This window comes from Zea mays, chromosome 8 (assembly GCF_902167145.1).
Source record: "Zea mays cultivar B73 chromosome 8, Zm-B73-REFERENCE-NAM-5.0, whole genome shotgun sequence".
Taxonomy (NCBI): Eukaryota; Viridiplantae; Streptophyta; class Magnoliopsida; order Poales; family Poaceae; genus Zea; species Zea mays.
Genome location: NC_050103.1, coordinates 90,234,746 through 90,252,211, shown reverse-complemented (window position 1 = coordinate 90,252,211; position 17,466 = coordinate 90,234,746).

Genomic DNA, 17,466 nt, shown 5'->3' with positions numbered 1-17,466 from the left:
AAGTGGTGGCAAAGGATGATCCATATATGCCAAAATTGAATCAAAATCAATTTGAGTTTTATTTGAAGTGATTTTGCACTTGTTCTAGTTGCTTTATATTGTGTTGGCATAAATCACCAAAAAGGGGGAGATTGAAAGGGAAATGTGCCCTTGGCCATTTCTAAGTATTTTGGTGATTGAGTGTCAACACAAGGGCTTAAATGTGAATCAATGCCCATGGATGAACAAAGTGCAAATCTTCAACAAAGGTATGTTTCTAAGTCTTAGTACATTGGTTTTGTGTACTAATATATTTGTCTAAGTGTTAGAAACAGAAAGAAGAAGAGAAGAGAAGACTTGACTGTGTACAGCCAAGAGGCTGTTTCGGTCTGGGGCACCGGACTGTCCGGTGGTGCACCGGACAGTGTCCGGTGCGCCAGGCTGCCTCGGCCGAAGAGGCCGCTCTCGGGAATTTGCTGACGGCGTACGGCTAAAATTCACCGGACTGTCCGGTGTGCACCGGACTGTCCGGTGAGCCAACGGTCGGCCAGGGCCAACGGTCGGCCGCACGATCAGCGCGGGACACGTGGCCGAGCCAACGGTCGGAAGGGGGCACCGGACTGTCCGGTGTGCACCGGACATGTCCGGTGCGCCAACGGCTCCCGCATCTGCAACGGTCGGCTTCGCCATTTAAGGAAAGGAATCGGGCACCGGACACTGTCCGGTGTGCACCGGACTGTCCGGTGCGCCCGACGACAGAAGGCAAAGATGGCCTTCCAGATTTGTTCTCAACGGCTCCTAGCTGCCTTGGGGCTATAAAAGGGACCCCTAGGCGCATGGAGGAGCACACCAAGCAACCTTTGAGCATTCTTGATCATCCACACTCAGTCTTTGCGCATCCGTTTGTGATTCTAAGTGATTCGAGCTCCGTTCTTGTGAGAAACTGTGAGATAGTCTTTGAGCTCGATTCTTGGCCGTGTGTGTGCGCATTTCGCTGTGGATTTGTGTGTGTTGCTTCCCTCCCTTACTCCGTGCTTCTTTGTGAATCTTAAGTGTAAGGGCGAGAGACTCCAATTTGTGGAGATTCCTCGCGAGTGGGATAAAGATAAGCAAGGCAAAACACCGTGGTATTCAAGTGGGTCTTTGGACCGCTTGAGAGGGGTTGATTGCAACCCTCGTCCGTTGGGACGCCACAACGTGGAGTAGGCAAGTTTTGTACTTGGCCGAACCACGGGATAAATCACTGTGTCTCCTCTGTGTTAAATTCTTTGTGATTGTCATATTGTGCAAGATCTCCTCTTTAGCCACTTGGCAATTATTGTGCTAACCCTTAACAAGTTTTTGTGGCTATAAGTTAAGTTTTTACAGGATCACCTATTCACCCCCCCTCTAGGTGCTCTCAAAAGCGCCATGTTACCCCTGGGGGGCACCGAACATGGTGTTTCCGGTGAGCTGCTAACGGGTGATCCGAGTGGACGCCCGAGCCCCGTTCGCTAAGGGTCGGCTAGTGGCCCAGAGGCGCGCTCCAAAAGTACCTGGAGGTGATTTGTTGGACCCGAACCCATTCGATAGGATCCGAGGGCTCGATGCCTCCCTCCGATGGGATTCCATTACAAATCGTTCCCGCTGGTCTCAGAAATGTCCTAGGGTACCTCGGGAGCGTAGCCCGAGCCTCGGCTATGTAACAGACGTACCCAGGGTCATCCCTAACTCTGCATGCTCTGGGGCGGCTGTCGAACCCTTCTGAGGGGCCAGCCTTTGAACCCCTGATCAGTAATGGGCTCGGAGCCCGAGTGCTCTGGGGCGGTTACCGAACCCCGGAGGGCACAACCTTCGAACCCCTGATCAGTAGGAGGGCTCGAGGCCCGTTTCCTTCGCCGAGAAGGATCCTTTTTGCATTATCCTCTTTCCCGGTCCCTATGGCAAGAGAGAGAGAGAGGAAAAGGAAAAGGATATAAATTTAAATAAGGTGGCACACCTTTTTTGACGTGGTCATCATGACGGAGACGAAACGGCGCCCGCTTCGCCTGCCGGAGGTGTCGCTTGCCCTGCCAAGGAGTTAATGCGACAAGACGGGCGATTCGCGGGGCATCTGTTGCGCGTGCACGAGTCGTTCGAGGAACGGAACATGGGTGCGTCGTTTTTTATGCTGTGGGAGAGGGTGCGAACCTGTAGGTGATTGGACCGTTGCTTCCGCACGCCTGTTGCTGCAATTACGGGCACTGTTGGGTCACACGCAGGGCTGCCTTGAGTCGCTACGCCGGTTCCGCAGTCGAGAAGACGCTGCACTGGCGCAAGGGGCAGTGCGGTTTCCTCGCACGCAGTGACCGGCGTGCCGGTTACATGACATGTGGGACCGGGCCTCCGTGCTGGACCTCCGGATGCAACGATGCCGAAAGGGTGCGCAACCATGGTGCGGTTGCATGCTCGCCGCGTGGCGGCCCGCCCTTCCGACCGCTGGTTTCAGCGATGATGCGGGAACGCTTATAACCGCAGGGCGGTTACATGCTTTGTGTGTGGCGGTTCGCCTTCTTCGCGTTTCGGGTCAGCCTGCATGACGTGTGGGACCCAGCCCCCGTGTCGTGGGGTGGGAACCCTAGAGCACGTTAGTGGAGACTTTGCCCGTGACGCTTGGGGGTGCGAGTGAGGAGATCTGCCTTTAAAAAGGGACCAACCCCCTAGGGGGTAGCCATGCCTTCACACTCCTCGCATCCATCGCGCCCTTCCACCTTCCAAGCCACCAGATGGGGTGCACCTGTGTTGCCTTCTTCTTGCTGCTGTTGGAGGAGCGTGACCCCATGGGGGTTGGCTCTCTCTAGTCATCGCTCGGCTTCAAGGATTTTCATCATGCAGCCCGGCTGCATTCCCTCACCAATGGTCATCCGTAGGGATGATCACCAGCCTTGTGGTGGGGAGAAGCAAGCTGGGTTGTGGCCTCTGCCCCGCCCTCAGCTTCAAGGATGTTCATCATCCGGGCTGAGGAGGAGGGCGCGCCGAGTGGGGTCCTGCCTCCCGCGTGGGCCGGTGATCCGCTTCTTCCTCCAACATTCGGGGGAGAAGGGCATCCTCCAGCCCTACGGAGGAGGCGTCCTCCAGCCATGCGGGGGAAGGCGAACTGCTGCTGCCTGGCCAGGGTGTAGCTGTCCATCCTCCATCCAGGCGACGGTCGTGCCGTGCGCAGGTGGCTCCTGTCATCGGTGCTGGAGTGGGGGCTGCCGCTGGTGAGGCTTCCCACTGCAGCGGTTGCCTCCGCCGACGAGACCATCGGTGCCAGCTGCGCTCCGGACCTCCGGCTCTTTGGATTTAATGTCTAGTTCTCGTCCCCCGTGAGGGGACGTGAACGAGGGCCTTTCAGCGGTAGCGTTAGCCCTGAGGCCATCGCTGCTACTGTCTAGCCGCCCGAGGCGGAGGTCGTTGTCGCGCTGCTGGTGCAGTGGTCGCCGACAAGCTGCTCGGAGCTCGTCCTCCTGCAGGCCTTTTGGTGTGGAGGTTGTTCATCCCTGCGGGAATGGACCCGGAGTCCAGTTTGTAATGGTACCCTCTTGAGGGCGAGATGTAATAGCTTTAAGTACTAAGACATCTGCTGTAGGTCGGGACAACCGCCGAGGGCGCTGCCGACGTCTAGGTCTAGGTACCATTGTTACCCCAAGCACATGTGTTTGTTCTTTGTGGCTGCTGAGGCCTGAACATTTGGGTATAAACCCTTGTTTCTTTCCTCTTGTTTCGAGCATTAAGACTTGTTCGTCGGTAGCAGAATCACTTATCCGAGCGTGAGCCGTCTTTCCTGGAAGGTGACAAGTGAGGTATCCGTATCCCGGAGGCGTAGGAGTCCCTCGGCTCGGTCGGCCTTGCCGTTCAAGGTCTCAGTCGCTCGTTTTTGGGATTCCGCCACTGACATAGTCGAGATGCACGAAAGTTGTTCTGGTGAAAAAACTTTTCCGAGGAAAGTTTTGGCGCAGAGGGTGCTCCTCCTTTTCGGACCCCGAGGCGACCGCTCGGGCCGAGACCCTTCGTAGGGTCTGGCCGTGGCCGTCGGGTCTGCTTGGTCCGCCCAAGCTAGGGTGTCCGGGCCGAAGGGGCATTTTCCCCGCTTTGAGACTTTGTTTTTGTCGCCATTCTTCTCCTTGCTTCTGAAGAATGTTGTCCTGTTGTCTGTAGGGTTCGAGACGGCTCTTCACGAGTCCGTTAAGAACTGCAAGGCGCTTGCCGAGGCGGCTGAGCAGAAAGAGGCCGAGCGCGTGGCCATGTCCGAGGCCATCTTGGCTTTCTGCCAGACCTTTGGCCTCGACGGTGTCCCCTCGGGTAGCTCCCCCAGAGTCATTTGCGGGCCTTGGGCGGCCATGTGCGCAGCAGACTCCGCGGGGCGCTGCACCATGCCGTTAGGCGGGCCTTTGCCGTGCTCGCTTCCCACTACGACGTGGATCTGGAGCGGGTCAGCGAGGGGTACTGCCTACCCGACGAAGAGAAGGCTGCCTTAGCCGAGGTCCAGAGGCTTGACGTGGCTGTCAAGGGCCCAAGTGTGGCACTGGCTTCCTCCTTTGAGGTGGAGATCCTTCCGCCCGTGTCACCGCCCGAAGCTGGACCGGATTCTAGCGAGGGTGGAAATGACTCCGAGCGTGCTGTTCCTCCCCTGCCGATGTCTGAGCCTGCAGAAGCAGTTTGCTTGAAGTATGCGTATGTTTTTTGTGGCCGCTGAGGCCTAAACATTTTAATTGTTGGATTATAAAGCTGTGTTTTCTTTCCTCTTGTTTTGTGTGTTAGGACTTGTTCGGTAGCAGAATCGCTTATTCGAGCGTGAGTCACTTTTCGCGGAAAGTGATGAGTGAGGTATCCTTATCCCGGAGGCATAGGAGTCCCTCGGCTCGGTCGGCCTTGCCGCTTACGTGTTCTCTCGTCATTTTTAGGATTCTGTTAGCGACGCAGTCGAAAAGGCACGAAAGTCGTTCTGGCAGAAAAGTTTCCGAGCGTTAGGACTTGTTCGGTAGCAGAATCGCTATCTGAGCGTGAGCTACCTTTTCACAGAAGGTGATGAGTGAGGTATCCATATCCCGGAGCGTAGGAGTCCCTCGGCTCGGTTGGCCTTGCCGCTTACAGTCTCTCTTGCTCGTCTTTAGGATTCTGTTATCGATACAGTCAAAATGCACGAAAGACTTTTCGGTGAAAGACTTCTCCGAGGAAAATTTTGACGCAGAGGGCGTTCCCCGCTTCTAGCCCCCGAGGGAGGATCGGGCTTTGCCGAGGCAAGGCTAATCCTTCCTTGATGGTTAGACTTTATTTATGCATGTAAAGAAAGCGAGATACATGAACAACTTGAAACATTTTAAGGGTAAAAGCGACGTAGCTGTTCGATGTTCCAAGCGTTGCTGTAGACCTCGCCTTGATCGTTGGCCAGCTTGTATGTCCCAGGCTTCAAAATCTTGGCGATGATGAAGGGCCCTTCCTAGGGAGGGGTGAGTTTGTGGTGCCCTCGGGCGTCTTGCCGTAGCTGAAGTACCAAGTCTCCCATTTGGAAGTCTTGGGGTCGAACCCTTCGGGCGTGGTAGCGTCGCAGAGACTGCTGATACCCCGCCGAGTGTAGTAAGGCCACGTCCCAAGCCTCTTCCAGCTGGTTCATCGAATCCTCTCGGTTGGTCTGGTTGCTTTGGTCGTCGTAAGCCTTTGTCCTCGGGGAACCGTATTCCAAGTCTGTGGATAAGATGGCCTCGGCTCCATAGACTAGGAAAAACGGCGAGAAACCCGTGGCCCGGCTCGGCGTCGTCCTCAGACTCCAAACTACCGAGGGTAGCTCTTTTATCCACCGTTTGCCGAACTTATTGAGGTCGTTGTAGACCCTCGGCTTTAGTCCCTGCAAAATCATACCGTTGGCGCGTTCCACCTGCCCATTCGTCATTGGGTGCGCTACGGCGGCCCAGTCCACACGGATGTGGTGGTCCTCGTAGAAGTCCAGGAACTTTTTCCCAGTGAACTGCGTGCCATTGTCGGTGATGATTGAGTTTGGGACCCCAAAGCGATGGATGATATTTGTGAAGAATGCCACCGCCTGCTCGGACCTGATGCTGGTTAAGGGTTGGACCTCGATCCACTTGGAGAATTTGTCGATGGCGACCAGCAGGTGCGAGAACCCCCCGAGTGCCTTCTGCAAGGGGCCGACGAGGTCCACACCCCACACGGCAAACGACCAAGTGATGGGTATTGTCTGCAGGGCTTGAGCGAGCAGGTGCATCTGTCTTGCGTAGAATTGACACCCTCAGCAGGAGCGTACAATCCTAGTGGCGTCGGCCACTGCGGTTGGCCAGTAGAAACCTTGTCGGAAGGCGTTTCCCACGAGGGCTCGAGGTGCTGCATGGTGGCCACAAGCCCCCCGAGTGTATTTCTTGTAATAGCTCTTGTCCTTGGGTAATAGATATGCATCATTGGAGGATGCTCGAGGGGTTGTGGTGGTACAGCTCCTTTTCATCACCCAGCAAAACGAACGACTTGGCGCGCCGAGCCAGTCGCTGAGCTTCAGCCTTATCGAGGGGCAGCTCTCCTCGGAGGAGATATTCCAGGTATGGGGTCTGCTAGTTCGAGACCGGTGTGACCTCATTCCGCTTCCCCTCAACACGCAGGGCCTCACCCTCAGCGGACGAGGCCTCCTCGAGCTCGGGCGCGTCGCTGACTTTGACGGATGGCTGATATATATCCTTAGAGAAGACATTCGGGGGAACTGGCATCCGCCCCGAGGCTATTTTCGCCAGCTCATCTGCGGTTTCTTTGTACCGTCGAGCAACATGGTTGAGCTCCAGCCCATGAACTTGTCTTCCAAACGCCGAACTTCATCGCAGTAGGCCTCCATTTTTTGGTCGCGGTAGTGGGAGTTCTTCATGACCTGGTCAATGACGAGCTACGAGTCACCACGAGCGTCGAGGCGCCGAACCCCCAGCTCGACGGCGATGCGCAGGCCATTAACCAAGGCCTCGTACTTGGCCACGTTGTTTGACGCCGGAAAATGGAGGCGCAGTACGTAGCGCGCATGTTTCCCGAGGGGTGAGATGAAGAGCAAGCCAGCACCTGCTCCTGTTTTCATCAGCGACCCGTCGAAATACATGGTCCAAAGTTCGGGTTGTATTGGGGCCGTCGGCAACTGGGTGTCAGTCCATTCAGCCAGGAAGTCGGCCAAGACTTGGGATTTTATGGCCTTCCGAGGGGCAAATGAAAGTGTTTCGCCCATGAGTTCCACCACCCATTTTGCTATCCTACCCGAGGCCTCTCGGCTCTGGATGATTTCTCCTAGGGGGAAAGATGACACCACAGTAACCGGATGAGACTCGAAGTAGTGTCGCAGCTTCCGCCGTGTCAGAATCACTGCATAGAGCAGCTTCTGGATTTGCGGGTAGCAGACTTTGGTCTCGGATAGCACTTCGCTAATGAAGTAGACTAGCCTATGGATGAGTAGTGCATGCCCTTCTCGTCTCTCGACTACGATCGCGGCGCTGACCACCTGAGTGGTTGCGGCTACGTAGATCAAGAGGGCTTCTCCCGCAGCAGAGGGCACCAAGGTGGGTGCATTTGTAAGGAGCGCCTTTAAGTTTCCTAGGGCTTCTTCGGCCTCGGGGGTCCAAGTGAAGCGCTCGGCCTTCCTTAAGAGGCGGTACAAGGGCAACCCTTTATCGCCGAGGCGCGAGATGAAGCGGCTCAGAGCCACAAGGCATCCCATGACCCTTTGTACTCCTTTCAAATCTTTGATGGGCCCCATGTTGGTGATGGCCGCGATTTTCTCTGGGTTGGCTTCGATGCCTCGCTCGGAGACAATGAACCCTAAGAGCATGCCTCGGGGGACTCCGAAGACACACTTCTCAGGATTGAGTTTTACGCTCTTCGCTTTCAGGCAGCTGAATGTTGCCTCAAGGTCAGAGAGGAGGTCGGAGGCTTTCCTTGTCTTGATGACGATGTCATCGACGTAAGCCTCGACCGTTCTGCCGATGTGTTCTCCGAACACATGGTTCATGCACCTCTGGTAGGTGGCACCTGCATTCCTCAAGCCAAATGGCATTGTAGTATAACAATACATGCCAAAAGGTGTGATGAAAGAAGTCGCGAGCTGGTCGGACTCTTTCATCTTGATTTGGTGATAGCCTGAGTAGGCATCGAAGAAAGACAGGGTTTCGCACCCACCAGTGGAGTCCACAATCTGATCGATGCGAGGCAGAGGGTAGGGAACCTTCGGACATGCTTTGTTTAGACCAGTGTAGTCTACGCACACCCTCCATTTCCCACACTTTTTTCTTTACAAGCACAGGGTTAGCTAACCATTCGGGATGGAATACCTCTTTGATGAACCATGCAGCCATCAGCTTGTGGACCTCCTCGCCTATGGCTCTGCGCTTTTCTTCATCAAAACGGCGCAGGGACTGCTTCACGGGTCGGGCTCTGGCTCGGATGTCAAGTGAGTGCTCGGCGACATCCCTCGGTATGCCCGGCATGTCCGAGGGACTCCACGCAAAAACCTCGGCATTTGCGAGGAGAAAGTCGACGAGCACCGCTTTCTATTTGGGGTCGAGCTCGGAGCCGATCCTGACTTTCTTACCGGCGTCGTTGCTGGGGTCGAGAGAGATGGTCTTGACCGCCTCGGCCGGCTCGAAGTTGCTGGCATGCCGCTTCGCGTCGGGCGCCTCCTTGGAGAGGCAATCCATGCCGGCGATGAGGGCTTCAGACTCGGCGAGGGCCTCAGCGTACTCCACGCATTCCACGTCGCACTCGTAAGCGTGGCGGTACATGGGTCCGACGGTGATGACTCCCTTGGGGCCCGACATCTTGGGCTTGAGGTAGGTGTAGTTGGGGATGGCCATGAACTTGGCGTAGCACGGTCTCCCCAGCACCGCGTGATAGGTCCCTCGGAACCCAACTACCTCGAAGGTGAGGGTTTCCTTTCGGAAGTTGGAGGGAGTTCCGAAGCAGACGGGCGGGTCGATCTGCCCGAGGGGTAGGATATGCTTTCCGGGCGCAATCCCGTGGAAGGGTGCTGCACTAGCCCGGATCTCGGACCGATCAACCCCCAAGAGCTCCAGGGTCTCGGTGTAGATGATGTTGAGGCTGCTGCCTCCATCCATGAGGACCTTGGAGAGCCTAACGTTGCCGATGATCGAGTCGACGACGAGCGGGTACCTTCCTGGGCTCAGCACGAAGTTGGGGTGGTCGCCTTGGTCGAAGGTGATAGGCTTGTCGGACCAGTCTAGGTAGACTGGCGCTACCACCTTTACCGAGCAGACCTCCCAGCGCTCCTGCTTGCGGTGCCAAGCTGAGGCGTTCGCGACCTGCCTGCCGTAGATCATGAAGCAGCTGTGGACCTCTGGAAACTCCTCTTCCTTGTCGCCCCCTTGTTGTTGCCTTGGTTTTTTCCACCTTCTGCCGAGGGTCCAGCCTTGTTGAAGTAGCGCTGGAGCATGTCGCATTCCTCAAGGGTGTGCTTGATGGGACCCCGGTGATAGGGGCATGACTCCTTGAGCATCTTGTCGAACGCGTTGGCCCCTCCGGGAGGCTTCCGAGGGTTCCTATGCTCGGCGGCAGCGATGAGATCCGTGTCAACGGCGTTGCGTTTCGCTTGCGCCCTCTTCTTGGCCTTCTTCTTCGCGCCGCGCTGGGCGGACGCCTCGGGGGCGTCTTCCTTCTGCCCTCCCTGAGGCTGCTTGTCCTTCTGGAAGATGGCTTCGACTGCCTCCTGACCAGAGGCGAACTTGGTGGCGATGTCCATCAATTCGCTCGCCTTGGTAGGAGTCTTGCGCCCCAGTTTGCTCACCAGGTCTCGGCATGTGGTGCCAGCGAGGAATGCCTCGATGACGTCCAAGTCGGTGATGTTGGGTAGCTTGGTGCGCTGCTTCAAAAACCTCCGGATGTACTCTCGCAGGGATTCCCCTGGCTGCTGGCGGTAGCTTCAGAGATCCCATGAGTTCCCAGGGCACACGTACGTACCCTAGAAATTTCCCACGAAAGCCTTGACCAGGTCGTCCCAATTGGAGATCTGCGCAGGAGGCAGATGCTCCAGCCAGGCCCGAGCAGCGTCGGAGAGGAAAAGGGGGAGGTTGCGGATGATGAGGTTGTCATCGTTCGCCCCTCCCAACTGGCATGCCAGCCGGTAGTCCGCAAGCCACAACTCTGGCCTTGTCTCCCCCGAGTACTTGGTGATGGTAGTCGGGGCTTGGAAACGGGCCAGGAACGGCGCTCGTCGTATGGCGCGGCTGAAGACTCGCGGACCTGGCGGCTCGGGTGAGGGGCTTCGATCCTTCTCACTGTCGTAGCGCCCCCCGTGCCTGGGATGGTAGCCTCGGTGCACCTTCTCCTCGAGGCAGGCTCGACGGTGGCGGCGGTGTTGCTCAGCGCTGAGGCGATCCGAGGCTGCAGGCGTCCCATCCCGTGTGCGCTCGGTGTGGACCGAGGCCTCCCGCATGCGTCGGGAGGGCGCTGCGCAATGCTCCGAGGGGTCTCCTCGCCTCCGGGAGGCGGAGCTCTCGGCTTGTCGGACAACGGCGTCTTCCAGGAGGCCCTTGAGCTCGCCCTGGATACGTCGCCCTTCGGTGGTGGATGGCTCCGGCATCGTTCGAAGCAACATTGCTGCTGCGGCTGGGCTCTAGCTAGCCCCGTTGAAGGCCGGGGGCGGCATCGCCCTAGCATCGTCAACGATACGGCGCTGGACGTCCTGGGTCCGATGACGCGCTCCTCTAGCGAGTGCCTGGCCTGCCCATTCCTGCTCGATGTTTTGCCGGAGCTGCACAAGTCACACCGCTTCTTCGTCGAGCTTGGCCTGCATCTCGCGGAGTTGCTCAAGCTGTGTGTCCTGACCCCCCGCAGGGACTTGGACCACAGCTAGCTCCTCCGGGATCTCAACGCGAGACGCAGGTGCAAGGGCGCCATTACTTCCTGGCATACCGAGGTGGTTTTCTCCGTCGTGATCCTCCTGATCAATGTGGAAACACTCGCGAGTTGGGTCGCAACCCTCGTTGTCGAGGCTATGACCATCATCAGAGCGGTCGAAGGGGCAGTGGTCACATGTGGACATGAAGTCACGCATGGCACTAGGATCACGGAGTCCGGAGAAATCCCAACTGACGTCGGGGTCGTCCTCTTCCTTGAAACCCGTGGGTCCGGAGGTTGAGACAGCTGTCAGTCGGTCCCAAGATGACCACATATGGTACCCCGGAAGGTCAGGATATGCCCTAGCAAAAGCGCTCACCGAAGCGGGGTCGCTTGGTGGATCAAAACTGAATCTAAAGGGAACAGGGTGGAAACGGATGGTACCTTTTGGTCGATGGACGGTGGCAAAGTCACGTCGGGGACGGACTGCACCGTTATCTCAGGTACGAGGTTAACGCCCAGCAAGTCCTTCACGAGGGTGCTGGCATCATCAATCCGCTCGAGGTTGGCCTGTTGCGGGGAAGCGACACCCGTCGTTGTCTCAGGTGTGAGGACAACACCCGACATGTCCTTTGCAGGGGTGCCGGTGTCGTCGACTCGCTCTGGTTCGACAGCCGATGAGGTGCCACCTCCTGCCTGGCCACGGTTGCCCTGTCTTTGTCTCCTCCGGCGAGGAGGGTGACGGGGTAAACCCGGGTGTTCCTCTTCTGCCGCGAGGAGATGACGTCGTCGTTGAGTTCGCCTCTGCCGGGTGAGCCGTCGACCGTCGTTGTTGTCGTGCTGTGGAGGGAGCAGTACCATGTCATAGCCGCCGTCGAGGGACATGAACTCGAGACTCCCAAAGCGGAGCACCGTCCCGGGCTGAAGAGGCTGCTGAAAGCTACCCATCTAGGATTTAACGGGAAAGTATTCGTTAACACGCAGCGAGCCCCTACTTGACGCGCCAACTGTCGGTGTTTCGGACCCGGGGGGGCCCTTAGCCGGACCGACTAGTGAATTTTAGTGTCGCGTGCCCCTGTCCAGATGGGTCGATGCAAGATGGAACACAAGCGAGGGGATGAGGCTTATATTATCTTGCACCTGGGGGTGCTTGTAGTAGGGGTTACAAGCACTGCGGGAGAGCGAGAGCGAGGGCGAGAGAGAGAGAGAAGGAGAGGGTTCGGCCTTGAGGCGAGCCGTTTGAGGCCGCCTGTACCGCGTCTCTCCTACTCTGGCTGCCTCCGCTCGTCAGCGCCATGCGTCCGTGTGTTCGTACGCTGCACGTTCGTCTCCTCCTCCCCCTTTTTCTCTTTTTTCTCCCCCCGTGGGGCCCTGGACATCCCTTTTATAGATGCAAGGAGATGCCCAGCTGTACAATGGGGGTGTAGCTATGAGCTAACGTGGCTGGCAGGGAAGTGCCCTGAGCCCTATACAGATAATAACGTGGCCGTCGGAGAAGCGCCTCAAGCCCTGTAGGTGTGCCAACGTGGCCGTCGGAGGAGTGCCTTGAGCCCTGAAGAGATGATAACGTGGTCGTCGAAGAAGTGCCTTGAGCCCTGTAGAAGCATGGCTGATGGTGCGGCGTGGATCCTGCTGACGTTTCCTTGCTTCCGTAGGGGGTTGAGAGCAGCCAACGTCATGGGCGCACGTGTGGAACCATCATTACCTGTTACTGGAGTAACTTAGATGGGACACCAGTCTTGTTCCTTCGTAGCCTGAGGCGGCTAGCTAAGGGTAGGGTAATGATGGATCCCCAGTAGCATAGCTGATACAAGGCTGAGGTCGGGCGAGGCGGCGACTCCTCCGAGGCCGAGGCTGCGGTCGGGCGAGGCGGAGTCCTTCTCCCGAGGCTGAGGCTGAGGTTGACGCCTGGGGTCGGGCGAGGCAGAGTCCTTCTCACGAGGCCGAGGCTGAGGCCGAGGCCTAGGGTCGGTTGAGGCGGAGACCCTCTCCCGAGGCCGAGGCTGAGGCCGAGGCCTAGGGTCGGGCGAGGCGGAGCTCCCTGTTGCGCCCGAGGTCAAACTCGAGGGAGGTCGTGACTTGCTATTTGTCAGTCTTTCCCTGGTGGCTGGCACAGTTGCCAAAGCGGGGTGAACAGTGCTGTTTTCCTGTCAAAATGGTCAGTAAAGGGGGTCGAAGTGACTGCGGTCACTTCGACCTTGCCGACTGAGGCACGCGTGTCAGGATAAGGTGTCAGGCGATCCCCGCATTAAATGCACATGCGATACGGTCGGTTGGTAAGGCGATTCAGACGAGGTCGCTATATGACAAAGTCTGCCCGAGCTGTGCTTCAGGCGAGCCGAGGGTGCATTTGTTGACTGAGGGGACCCTCGGGCGAGGCGTGAATTCGTCCGGGACTACGGTCCTGGCCCGAGGCTGGGCTCGGATGAGGTGGCGTCCCTTGGTAGACGAAACTCGCGCTTTATCGATCGTTTATGGTTTGTTCTGAAGATGTTTTCCAGCCGGATTAAAGAGCATTGGGGGTACCCCTAATTACGGTCCCCAACAGCTTCCTTTAATATAGTCTCACGAAGGCTATCAATCTCTGGAACACATATCCGATCCTTGAACCATATAGTACCCTGCTCATCCTCCGTGAATTCTGGACCTCTACCTTCCGTAATCAGATCCTTAATTTCTTGAATTTTAGCATCACCAACCTAACCCTTACAAATCTCTTGCTCCAAGGTAGGTTCCAATTCAATGGTGACTCCTTCAGTGTCAGGTTGAGTCTCTCAAAATCCTTTGCTAATTCATCGGGTAGCTGGACAACAATAGCGGAATGAACATGCTCCTTCTGACTCAAGGCATCTGCAACCAAATTCGCCTTGCCCGGGTGATAGTGAATCTCCAAATTATAATCCTTAATGAGCTCTAACCAACGGTGTTGCCTAAGGTTGAGATCCTTCTAAGTGAATATGTATTTCAAACTCTTATGATCCGTGTATACTTGGCACTTGGTTCCCATAATATAATGTCTCTAAATCTTAAGCGCAAGCATGACTGCTGCCAGTTCTAACTCATGAGTGGGGTAGTTCAATTCATGTTTCCGCAACTGACGAGACGCATAGGCGATCACATGTCCTTCCTGCATGAGCACACATCCCAATCCTTGGCCACATGCATCACAATAAATGTCAAATCCTTTCTGTAGATCTGGCATAACCAACACTGGTGGTGACATCAATCTCTTCTTCAATTGATCAAAGCTCTCTTGACACTTCTCATCGCACTTAAATTCTCTTCCTTTCTCCAGAAGCGAGGTCATGGCTTAGCAATCTTAGAAAATCCTTCAATGAATCTCCGATAATATCCTGTAACTCTTAGGAAACTCCGAATCTCCGTAACTATAGTGGATATGCTCCACACCACTAACTCCTTGACTTTAGCAGGATCCACTAATATTCCTCCATTAGAAATGATATGTCCAAGAAAGGCCACCATGTCAATCCAAAACTCGAATTTGCTATACTTGATATAGAGTTGATTATCTCGTAGCTTCTGTAGCACCAATCTCAGATGTTCCTCATGATCACTATCACTCTTGGAATAAATGAAAATATCGTCGATGAAAACCACGATGAATCTGTCCATATCATGAACAACTTATTCTTCAGATCCATAAAATAGGCTGGTGCATTAGTTATTCCAAATGACATAACTGTGAACTCATATAAACCATATCGTGTAGAGAAATCTGTCTTGGGAATATCCGATGGCCTAATCTTCATTTGATGGTAACCCGATCGGAGATCAATCTTCGAGAATACCCTTGCACCTCTCATCTAATCAAATAAATCCTCAATGCGGGTTAATGGATACTTGTTCTCCACAGTGACATCGTTAAGGGACCTATAATCCACGCACATCCTTTGTGATCCATCCTTCTTCTGTACACACAGATCCAGCGCTCCCCAAGGTGAGTTACTCGGACGGATGTACCCAGCCTCTTGTAATTCCATTAATTGCTTCTTAAGTTCCTTTAATTCTTCTGAGGACATCCTGTATAGCCGTTCAGAAATAGGAGCAGTCTTAGGTAAGAGATCAATGACAAACTCAACTTCCCTATCTAGTGGCATTCCTGGTAACTCCTTTGGAAAGACATCCGGAAAATCTCTAACCACCCGGATGTTGTCACCAACAAACTCCTCAGCTATAAAGTATATCGCCCGTTTGGAAGAGGTGGTTACCGCAATTTGTACTTGAAATCTTTCTCCTTTAGGGCTGGTGAGTTCTATAGTACCCCTTAGCACAGTGTATATACTGCCTTTGCCTTTCTTAACCATGACATACCAAGGATCACATCTATAGTGCTCTCTTCTAACACTATAGGGGTAGCCCATCTGGGTTAGAAATAAAGGGTAAGGAAGGAAGAATTGTATACAAGGCGAGTAATTACGAGGAATGTTACTGCGGGGGATTTATTAGCTAAGTAGATTAGTGTGTTATCCACTAAAGCTAATACATTACCTTATGGTGGTACATGCTAAGATGCCCAACTATAACGTTTCAATCAATCAAAGAAGCAAATCAAGCATTTATCATCAGAACAATCAACCAACATTTTTTTAATAGAGAAAATAGTTGTGATTTTGTCTTAGGCCTCCTATCTCCTAAGAAGGTCATAAATGTAGGATTCCAAGGTGCGAAATCCATCTTGTCTCAGAGTAGAAAAGGTAAGAATGATCAGAGTAGAACAGTAGAAGGTGAGACAGGATCAAGATAAGTATAGAAAGAATTAGAGTAAGGTAAGTAGGTAAGGGTTTTGTCCATTTCTATCTAGATTTCGTCCTACAGTCAACATTTCCTCTGATACCACTTCTGTCACACCCAGGCTTTAAGGAACAAAGCCGGGTGCATCTCATACATGCGCCAAAGAAGACAACATATATAATAACAGAGTGTATAGAGATAAATGTCACAATAAAATCAGAGTACTTATTACATAGTGGAAGTCTTATAAAAATAAAATATGAATATCGCAGGAACTAAAATCTATCCTTGGCGCCAGAAAGCTAACTGGGAGACGCCACCTAGATCAAGTCGAAAGCCTCAGTGTTAGGCGGCTCCTCTTTGACCACATGTTCTTCTCCTGTGGGGGGGTGTGAGACAGCAAGAGTGAGCTCACACATGTTCATCGCTCAACAAGTTGTGGGGAATAATGTGACATGAACTCACCAAAGGTTGAAGTGTAAGGCTGATCAATGAAATAAAGGTTGAAGCTGAGCCTTGCTTTTATAAGTTGGTCAAAATTTTATTAGCAGTTACTAAGTGTAAGTAAATCCCAAACCATAGTAATAATAAGTAAAAGTAATAATAAAATAATACCAAATGCAATGATATGACAAATTAAGTTTAAGTTCCATAAATTAATCATGTGAGTGTCCGAGCCGCTCATGACCGTGAGCACGGCTAGTATACCAGTTTTACACTCTATAGAGGTTGCGCATCTTTACCCACAAGTCGTGTTACCCATTTGCCATGGAGTTGATCAGACCCCATACACCTCTACCAAGGAAGCGAGGTAGGGTACCACTACGAGGCCTTTACAAAGTTCCACTAGCTTCAGAAAACCCGCTACAGTTTATGGGAAGCTCCAGTGCAGGAATCCCTCGCCTGACCGCCATCGCAGCAAAATCAACCCAAGGACCTCCCTACACTGACCACTCCCCTACTACCCTTGCCCCTTTCGGGTAAGGTAGTCATCCACTAGCTTTCCTAGTTAATCAGCCAAGGGCGTCCCATTAAACCCTTGTGGTAGCACAGTTTTCCCGGGTGGTTCTCCATGTTCCCATTAACATAATGATCTTATCATGAACAGAAAATAATGAACAGATAATAACAAGTGTAATCATGAGTAATAAATATCTCTATACCCAAATCCACATAAAGCAATAGCATGTCCTACCCAAACATTTAGTAGTAAAACCAGTGGTGAAGCAAGGTATAAAGATAGTCAAAATCTAGGGTAACCTATTGGGTCCCATCAAAATTAACCTATGCAGATCATTATGATTAATAAGAACATGAATGGGTAAAAGAAGTGATCAAGGGCACAACTTGCCATCCACGAGCTCCTGCTCAGCAATCTCTACCAGCTGAACCTCAGGATCCTCTGTAGTTTTCTCGTCTACTCGCATCAACACATTACATACATAGTATAGAAAAAATTAACATCACACCAATCATGTAAATAAAATACACAGTAATAATCTAGACATTAAAATGAGATCATAGGAACTGGAGTCATCAAATTTGGAGTTATAGACTTTAAGTTATGAATTTTCCAAGGTTTTATGTATTTAGTACAAGGTTAAGTACTAGATAATTTTAATATGTCTTTCATGCTAAAAGAGAGGTACTATTTGATAGAGAATAATATTACAAAAATTTAGGAACTGGAATGGGCCAATTTGGAGTTCATATGCATTTTCTATGAATTATACAGATTCTAGGAATTATTTATATATTAAATATTCATTTTCTAATTCATTTATCCAATTTAAATGTGCTCTGGATTGCGTGCACTAAAATAGGGAAACACAGGGGTCTCGAGGTAATAATTTCTAGACACATTGAATAGCTCCTGTGGATGGCGGGTTAGTTCTATAGAAATGGAGG